Source organism: Cynara cardunculus, assembly GCF_001531365.2.
Source record: "Cynara cardunculus var. scolymus isolate 2C chromosome LG 4, CcrdV1, whole genome shotgun sequence".
Classification (NCBI taxonomy): Eukaryota; Viridiplantae; Streptophyta; class Magnoliopsida; order Asterales; family Asteraceae; genus Cynara; species Cynara cardunculus.
In genome coordinates this window covers 13,106,189-13,115,040 of record NC_037531.1, presented here as the reverse complement: position 1 = coordinate 13,115,040, position 8,852 = coordinate 13,106,189, and positions in this window count along the sequence as shown.

Sequence of the window (8,852 nt, the reverse complement as noted above, 5' to 3'; positions counted from 1 at the left end):
AATGAAATCGACAGATGAAGGTGGTTTGCACGGTTTACACAAATGAGGGCGGTTTTCATATGATCACTCCTCTATATATATATATATATATATATATATATATATATATGTCAAACTTGCGACATCCCAACTAATTTTAGAACCTGGAGATGAGCAAGGATCTCAAATGAGATTTGACTCGAATTGGTAACATAGTAAGAAAAGCACTAAAATTTTGAATCTTTTTATCAGTTGATCCGGTTCACTCGGAAGAGAGCTTTTATTTCATATCACTTCAAATTTGGAGGCCTTCACCCACGGACCAAGCTATCGGTGATCCATCGTAACGGTGAATTCGGTCGGCCATGTGGAAATTAATTTCAAAAAACAAAATATTTTTTGACCGTCGCTAATCCTTTGGTAATTTTAAAAGCCACCGGTGGATGGTGTTTTCGTCGGCAAGATTAATTCACGTGAAACAAAATCAACCCAAAACGCAAAATCAATTTCAAAGAAGCAATTCAATTCAAGAAAAGAGAATTCAAAAGGCAAGAACAACATACTTTCTTTAGCACACCGTCTTCAATTCGATTCTTTTGAGCCTTTTCGTCGAACACTTGCAAAGCATTAACATGGGAAGACTTCAACAAATAGCTCATTGCCAGTAAATTCCTATAACCACAACTGAGTCACTCATTTCAACCTTTTTCTAGTAATTTGGTCATTATTGCAACCACTTTTAGGGGTGGTCATGGAATGCCTTTTGTGCAGCTCCAATTATTTGGTATAATAAATATCTTTTTTTTTTAATTTTAAACATAAAAAATATGATAATCTATATTATATTATAAAATATTTAATAAAAACTTTTAAAAATTATTTTTATAGATAAAATATTGTTTATTAATGTATATGCCAAGTATATTGTGTTTCAGTACAACTTATTAAAGTTTCATTTTTGAATTTGTGTAACTAACAGGTAAATATAATCAATACAAGGTAAACATTTTATTTTGAATATAAAAAATATAAAAAATTTAATTAAGATAATTATTGAGTTCTAACAAAATACTAAATTATTATTTTTATGAAAAAAATTATATTATTAGACCTACAATAAATTACTTTGTAATTAAACATAAATTAAATTATACTAAAAATTGAACTAAAAAAATATACAAAAAAAACGAAAACCTTAAAATTGTTAATTTGATACTAATGTCGTTTATATATGGGTCTTCAAATTTATATTTTATATAAATATAGAAATATAATCGTTTTTTCAAAACCATACAAAATGAAACATTAAAAAAGAAATGTATCTCGTTATATTATGTGAGTAAATTTCTAGTTTATGCAAAAGGGTTTGTAGTCGGTAACCTACGAGTCTGCTAATATCGCTATATATGTACCAAGTGTGTCACAAACCTAGTATAAGGGGTTGTTTGGGATTGCTCATTTGAAACAACTTATGTTTTTCTATAAAAACACTTATCAACTTGTTATAAGTTAAAAAAGTTTAACTTATTCAAAAACTTTTTATTACCGGTTAATTGGTACCGGCATAAGTTGTTTATCCAAATATTTAAAAATGCTTATTACCGGTGCCACATCAGACTAAGTCAATAATATATTTTTATAAGTAATCCCAAACATACCTTAAGTGATCACAATATGAGTGCCAAACACGAGTTGTTATCATCTAGAAACCAATTATGCTATTTCCTTAAAACATAAAAAATATAGAAGTTATACAGAAATTGATTTTTTAATTCTTATAATGTATTTGAATTTATTTCTGGTATCAGTTATCATGGTATTCATGGAATACGTTTTATTCCATAAAAATTAAAACAGAGTAAACATCCCTAATGCGAACAAAATCAATTATTATACTAGTACGATATGATATGTCTGTTCATGTTATATACAGATTATAAGATTTGATCTAATACATAATTATTAAATAACATTTAACTAGCCGTCACGAATAAAAAAACTGAAAACGGAAAAATATATAAATTTAAGAAACCTAAATTATAACGTTCAATTTATTTTTATTTTTGATGATAAATATTTGTGGAGTATTGCTTTTTTTTAATGGAAAATTGCATCAAAAGAGGATAAACCAATTATTGAAGACACGAGTTAAAATCTTTAAATCTAAACCCCATATCCATGATAGATCGATCTACTAGTGAAGCAAAGGTTGTTGCGTGGAAAATGAATGTTCACTTTTAAATTAGGAGAGGTGATAAAAAAAAATATAGATGATGGTTTTTTTTAGGATTTCTCTTAGGTAGCGTTTGTTACGTATACATAATTGGACAAGACTGGACAGGACATGAGGATAGGACTTGACGGAACTGGATTGGATAAAACAAGTGTATGTCTGGTGTTTGGTACAACTACGACTGAACGAGACAGAACTAGACAAGTTACCCTCAAAAGTTATTTGATAATTTTAAATATTATATAATAGTTATAATTAACACAAATAAAGTAAATAATTAAAGAATTTAATTTATAATATTTTTACACAATTTTCATATAAATGAATACATACATATATAATGGTACTAAATTTGAATGAATTATAATTGATGGTAGTAGTGGTGGTGGTGGTGGTGGAGGTGGTGGCTGACGGTAGTAGTGACGGTGGACAGTGATGATTGGTGGCCAATGGTGGTTATGGAGGCAGAGGTAGTGGTGATTGGTGGACGACAGTGGTTATAGAGGACGTGAAGATGGTGTATTGTGGTGGTGGTGGAGATTGACAACGGTGGATGAGGTATTTGTGGCTGATGTAGTGAAGATAATGGTGGTGGTGGTTATGGTGGAGGTGAGGTGGCAATGGACGGTGGTGGTCAATGGTCGATGGTGGTTGTGGAGAGGTTGTTACAATAGAGGAGGAGTTAGAGGTGCCCAGCGGTGATAATGGTGGTGGCAATGAATAGTGGTGGTCAGTGGTCGATGACAGTTATAGAAGTGGCAATAGACAGTGGTGGTTGGTGGTCGACGGTGGTTGTGGAGGTCATAGAGGAGGTTGTTACGGTATAGGAGGAGTTGAAGGTAACCAACGGTGGTAGTGTTGGTGGTCGGTGGCCGATGGTGGTAGTAAAGGTGGCAATGAACAGTGGTAGTCGATGATCAACAGTGGTTGTGGAGGTGATGAAAGAGGTTGTTGTAGTAGAGGAGGAGTTAGAGGTGGCGAACGGCGGTAGTGGTGATGGCAATAGACAGTGATGGTCGGTGGTCAACTATGATAGAGGTGGCGATGGACGATGGTTGTGGAGGCGATGGAAGATGTTGTTGTAGTGGAAGAGGAGGTGGCCGCCGGTGGCCGAAACTAACGGTGATGACCATTAAAACAAATATCATATTAAGGTTATATATCAAACTAGAGTAGATTAATAATATTTTAGTTTTTGTCTCATCTTGTTCCACCTATTTTGGTGGAACAAGAAAAAACCCCTTTTGTCCCATGTTGCCCCACCTTGTCCCAATTCTTGTCCATGTCCCATGCCACGTCAAACGTGGGATAGTGAGTTCTTGTTCTGTCTCATGCTGAGCCAAACATAGGACAGTGAGTTTTGTTCCATCTTGTCATGTTCCATTCCATGTACCAAACGCAGCCTTAAGGAATAATGACGGGAAGGGGAAGAGGAATTACGAATCCGCACTAACATTTGCAAGTAATCAAGTCATCACGTTTTTAAATTATTTGTAATATTTTTCAAACCACAAGGTACCTATTAAACCAATCTCACCGAAAATTATGGCGAAGATCCCTTGGCTTATCCCCTAGTTGATATCGATTTATGGGATGAGGCGGTTGGGGGACCCAGTAAAAGACCGTCTATTTGGTTTCGAGTGCAACCAAGATTCCAATTGGGTATTGACCGAGACATCCTCACTCGCAAGCCCGAGTGGTGCATCGTCTTCTGCAGATGGCCGGGTGTATACATCTTTTTTCCTTTAATGTCTATCTATTTTCATTTATATTTCTTATAAAAGATTCTAACGTATTATTATGATTTACAGTCCCAAGTCAAGAATTACGCACCTGAGAGGAGATCCAACAGAGGGAGCTTGATGAAATTCTCCGTCGAGATGAGATCCAGATGAGGGAAGATGAGATCTAGAAGAAAGAGCATGCAGAGATGATGGATACAATGAAGAGGTTTACAGAATCTCATAAATTTCCACTTGCGCCACCACAATAGGTTTGATATATTGTTTGTATTTACGAACTCTTATCAGAAAACAATCGTAATTTTGTTGAACAATTTGTATTTGTATTTATTTCACCCGAATAATCATATTAGACATTAATGTATTTTAGTTGTTTTACCCTTTTTTTAGCAATTTTTTTTAATTCACAAGATTAATATTAGCATTTTTGTATATAATTATGGATATTTTTTTTGGAACTACTAATTCTTTGGTGGATTATCCGTCGCTTTTGTTTTTCATTCAAAAAAATTCGCTAAAAATAAATAATTATATTACCAACGGATTTTCTAGAGAATATCCGTCGATAATCTATTTTTATTTTTAAAAAATAAAAAGCAATTCATTTTTTAAATATCGGAAAGTTAACCAAAACTCTTAATCCGGCTAATTAGTTTGAGAAATTTGGAAAATGTCAAAAAAATTGACGCTTTCTAGCGGCCAGATCCACCTGAAAATAAATTTTCGCCAGAAATGCCGGCGAAAATGGTTTTTTGAGGTGGGGGGTTTTCCGGCCAACCAATCCTTGGAAATTGAGTTTTCCAACGGATTTGGTCTTGAAAAAAGTCCATTATTTAGTAGTGAAAGTGGTTATTAAATTGGGAAAAGTCTAAAAAAACTCAATGGACTTTAGTGTTTGGAATGATTAAGTTCTTAAACAATTTTTTTGAACAAATAAATCTTTGGACATTCCAAAACATGTTAAATAACTCTTTGGACTTTCTAAAACCTGTTAGATACATCCTTATGACCTATACAATTGGTTAATGTGGTAAAATAATAGAAAAAATCTAAAAAAACCCAATGAACATTCATATTTTGAACGCTTAAGTCCCTAAATATTTTTTGAACAAAAAAGTATTTAAATCTATAAAATTAAACAAATATAACAAAAAGTACTTACATTTACAAAAAAAATAATTACATTTAAAAAATATTTTTGATAAAATTTATTTTAATTAAAATTAAAATATATTCTGACAATGATTTTTCAAACTAAAAAAAATTAAAAAAAATTACTGATTAAATTTATTTTAATTAAAAATGAAATACATCATGTATATGATTTAAAAATTAAAAAAAAATTAAAAAAGATTATTGATGAAATTTATTTTAATTAAAAATAAAATATATTTTTATTTTTATTAAAATAAATTTTATCATTAATCWTTTTTAAAYTTTTTTTATTTGAAAAATCATATASGGAATATATTTTATTTTTAATTAAAAATAAATATAATCAGTAATTTTTTTTAAATCTTTTTTTATTTTTTGTAATTTGAAAAATCAGTGACATAATATCTTTTATTTTTAATTAAAATAAATTTCATCAATAAGCTTTTTTTAAATGTAAGTATTTTTTGGTATATTTTGCTTTATTTTATATAATTTAAGTACTTTTTTTGTTCAAAAAATGTTTAAGGACTTTATCGCTCAAAATATAAATGTTCATTGATTTTCTTCCATGCTTTTTTTATTATTTTACTATGTTAGTTAGTTTTATAGGTCATAATGATGTATATAACAAGTTTTAGAATGTTCAAGGACTTATTTGTTCCAAAATATTGTTCAAAGACTTAATTATTTCAAACACTAAAGTCCATTGAGTTTTTTTAGACTTTTCCCTCCTAAATTTCATTTATTACATACTAAAATTAGTCGCTTGCATGATTTGTTGGATTTGGTCCCTTACCCCTAACGGTCAAAATATATTTTGTGAAATCTATTTAAACGAGGGCTGAAATGGTTATTTTACCTTTTGTCTATTTTAACATTTTAACATTTAAAAATAATACTTAATACATTATTTAATTCCCCCTCCCTTCTCTCACCTTGCGACAAGAACCCACCCACCTTGGTACCCTTTCTAATAAATTTTTCACAACTTTTCCTTCCTTGTATCGTTTGATTGTGTCTGACCTGACCTGTAACGTACATTTTAAAATATAAATTGTAACACTCCAAACTTCCACATTTGCATATAAGATATACTTCATATAAAAGAAATACAATTTACACCACAAAAGTCTCACTAGTACAAGGATCTTATATACAAAATTTACAACTCAAAAATTCCAAAAGTATATCCTTGCAGTATCACATGTATAACAACATGTATCTTCAAAATATATCATTCAATAGGTTGGTCTTCAAACATCAGATAAGCACATTAGAAAAATAATCATATTTTCCCCTTCCCCTTAATATCTCGAGACCCTTCTGTTCCTACAATGCATATTTTAAAAACACAAAATGAGGGTTGGACTATGAGGTCTAGTGAGATACCCTTGTTTTGTAATTACATGGTGAAAATCACCAAAACCCGTTTGAAATCCACATTTAAAATAACCAACCACTTCTCATCAAATATAACTTCAGTAAACAAAACTGCAAGTTATAAAACAATCTTACCACATAAGAAGATTAACCACTCAGGTTCCCACAGATATCTGAAATACAACTCTCAAACTCACAAGTCACAACTGATTCAGAGCTTATGGTCTCAATTCCAATGATTATAGAAGAGTAAGAATAAATAACAACCACCAGAGTTCTTGGTTATTATCAAAAGCTTTTAATTTAAATTGAAGTAAGAACTGATAAAATAATAACCAATGACCCTCGGGGTTTTTTTTTTCGAATCACTACTCTTGAAATACTCAGAATATGTTACCTCAAAATCAATTGAAATCACAACAATTAATGCCTCTTGCTATAAGTCGTTTTCCCCTTCTCAATAACATCAATGTTATCATTTCAATAAGAACAATATTTCTAAGTTATCAAGTCACAGAGAAATGTTGATTTAGAATTATCGCACCTTATAGATATAATAACAAGAGTTACAATAATTAACACACCCACAAATGCCACCTTTTATTTCCATATGTACACCTCTCATTCATATGTCACTCTTATCCATTGGTTCACCTCTCCTTGATATGTTACACTTGTTTCCTCGTCAAAACATAGTTTCATATCAGAACAGACTTATATCACCACGTCTGGAAGAAACATTCAAAACAAAGTTTTATACCAGAACAGACTTATGTCACCACGTCTGGAAGAAACATTAAAACATGATTTCATACTAGAACAGACTTATGTCACCATGTCTGGAATGAACATTTCTCAAATATATGTTTATATGCAAATGAGAAAAGGGAGTGTTACAAGTCTAACATGTTGTTCCTTAGTTGTTGTGCAACCATCAATAATCTCCCTGAGATCATATATCACCCATCTACACCTGTACTAAGTATTCCCCTTCTTGTCTACACGCATCCTTATTCAAGTAGCAACCACAAGTAGTAGTCATGATACCTCGATTCATACCAAGACGTAAACAAAGACATTGTTAATGGGGGTGTATCTTAACTAGGGGTGCTCAAAAACCCGATGAACCCGACCAACCCAACCTGATTTAAAAAAAAAAACCCAACCCGAGGTAACCCGATGCATGATCGATAAAAAAAATTAGCCAACACGACCTTATTGGGTTGGAATTGGGTCAGACCCAAAAAAACCCGATGAACCCGACCTTAACTTTAGCTTTGAATTGTAGATGACAATCATGACATGACCAACCTCAACGTTAAGAACGCGAAAGCATCGGGGTTGGAAACGTCTAAAACTATTGTTGTTGATTGATGTATTATCATTTGGTTTAAACATTTTTATTGTAATATCTAAATATTTGATGAACTTGCATATTATCTTGAATGGTCGGTCGTATTTAAAAGGATTGTTTCCATTATTTTTATGTGATTTTACATTGTTTAAACACAGTCCGATCAACCCGAACGAGTTGGGTTGAACTTTTGTTTGGGTGGGGTTAGGTTGAAAATTTTTAAACCGTCAACATTGGGTTGGGTTGTTAAAACGGCTCCAAACCGATCAATCGGGGCCGTGAGCACCCCTAATCTTAACCCACTTCAGGAGTCTCCCTTGCGTCCCTTTCCTTTCAAAATTTCATCCCAAAACTCAAACTTACAGGGAATCAAATCGTCTCTGGAATATGAAAAACATGATTTGGGAAATAATTCTCAAATCTCAATCATTTCCAAATTAGTTTTCTACTTTTGGCAGCCCGTTTCGTTTTCTTTTTTACATTTTTCCCCAAATCAACTAAATACAAAATATTTCATTTCCTTTTTTTATTGATTTTATTGCAATAAAATCATATTTTTCGAGTATCGACACTTCAATCCCGTATGTCGTGTACTCTTTAAATTTTAACCTTCAATATTTATTTATTTTACAAATTATAAATTTTAAAGTGTTACATTTACAACTTGTTTTCAACCCGTTTTCAACTTGTTCTCGATAAATGTGTTATTGATGTGATATTATAATTCAGCACATGTGATACCAGTTCGTGGATGTAGACAACCTTTGGTGCGATCAAAGTCGCAAGACATGTCATCCGCACACCATTGGATCCTCTCACATGTATTATCACATATGATAAGAATTTTCTTATGTTATATATATATATATATATATATATATATATATATATATATACTAGAAGCGTACTCGCGCAATGCAGCGAGATATATCGTGTTTTTAATATTTCATTTTATTCTTTATCTCAGTCGATGTTATAATATGGCTTTATGTGATTTTGAGAAAGCGAT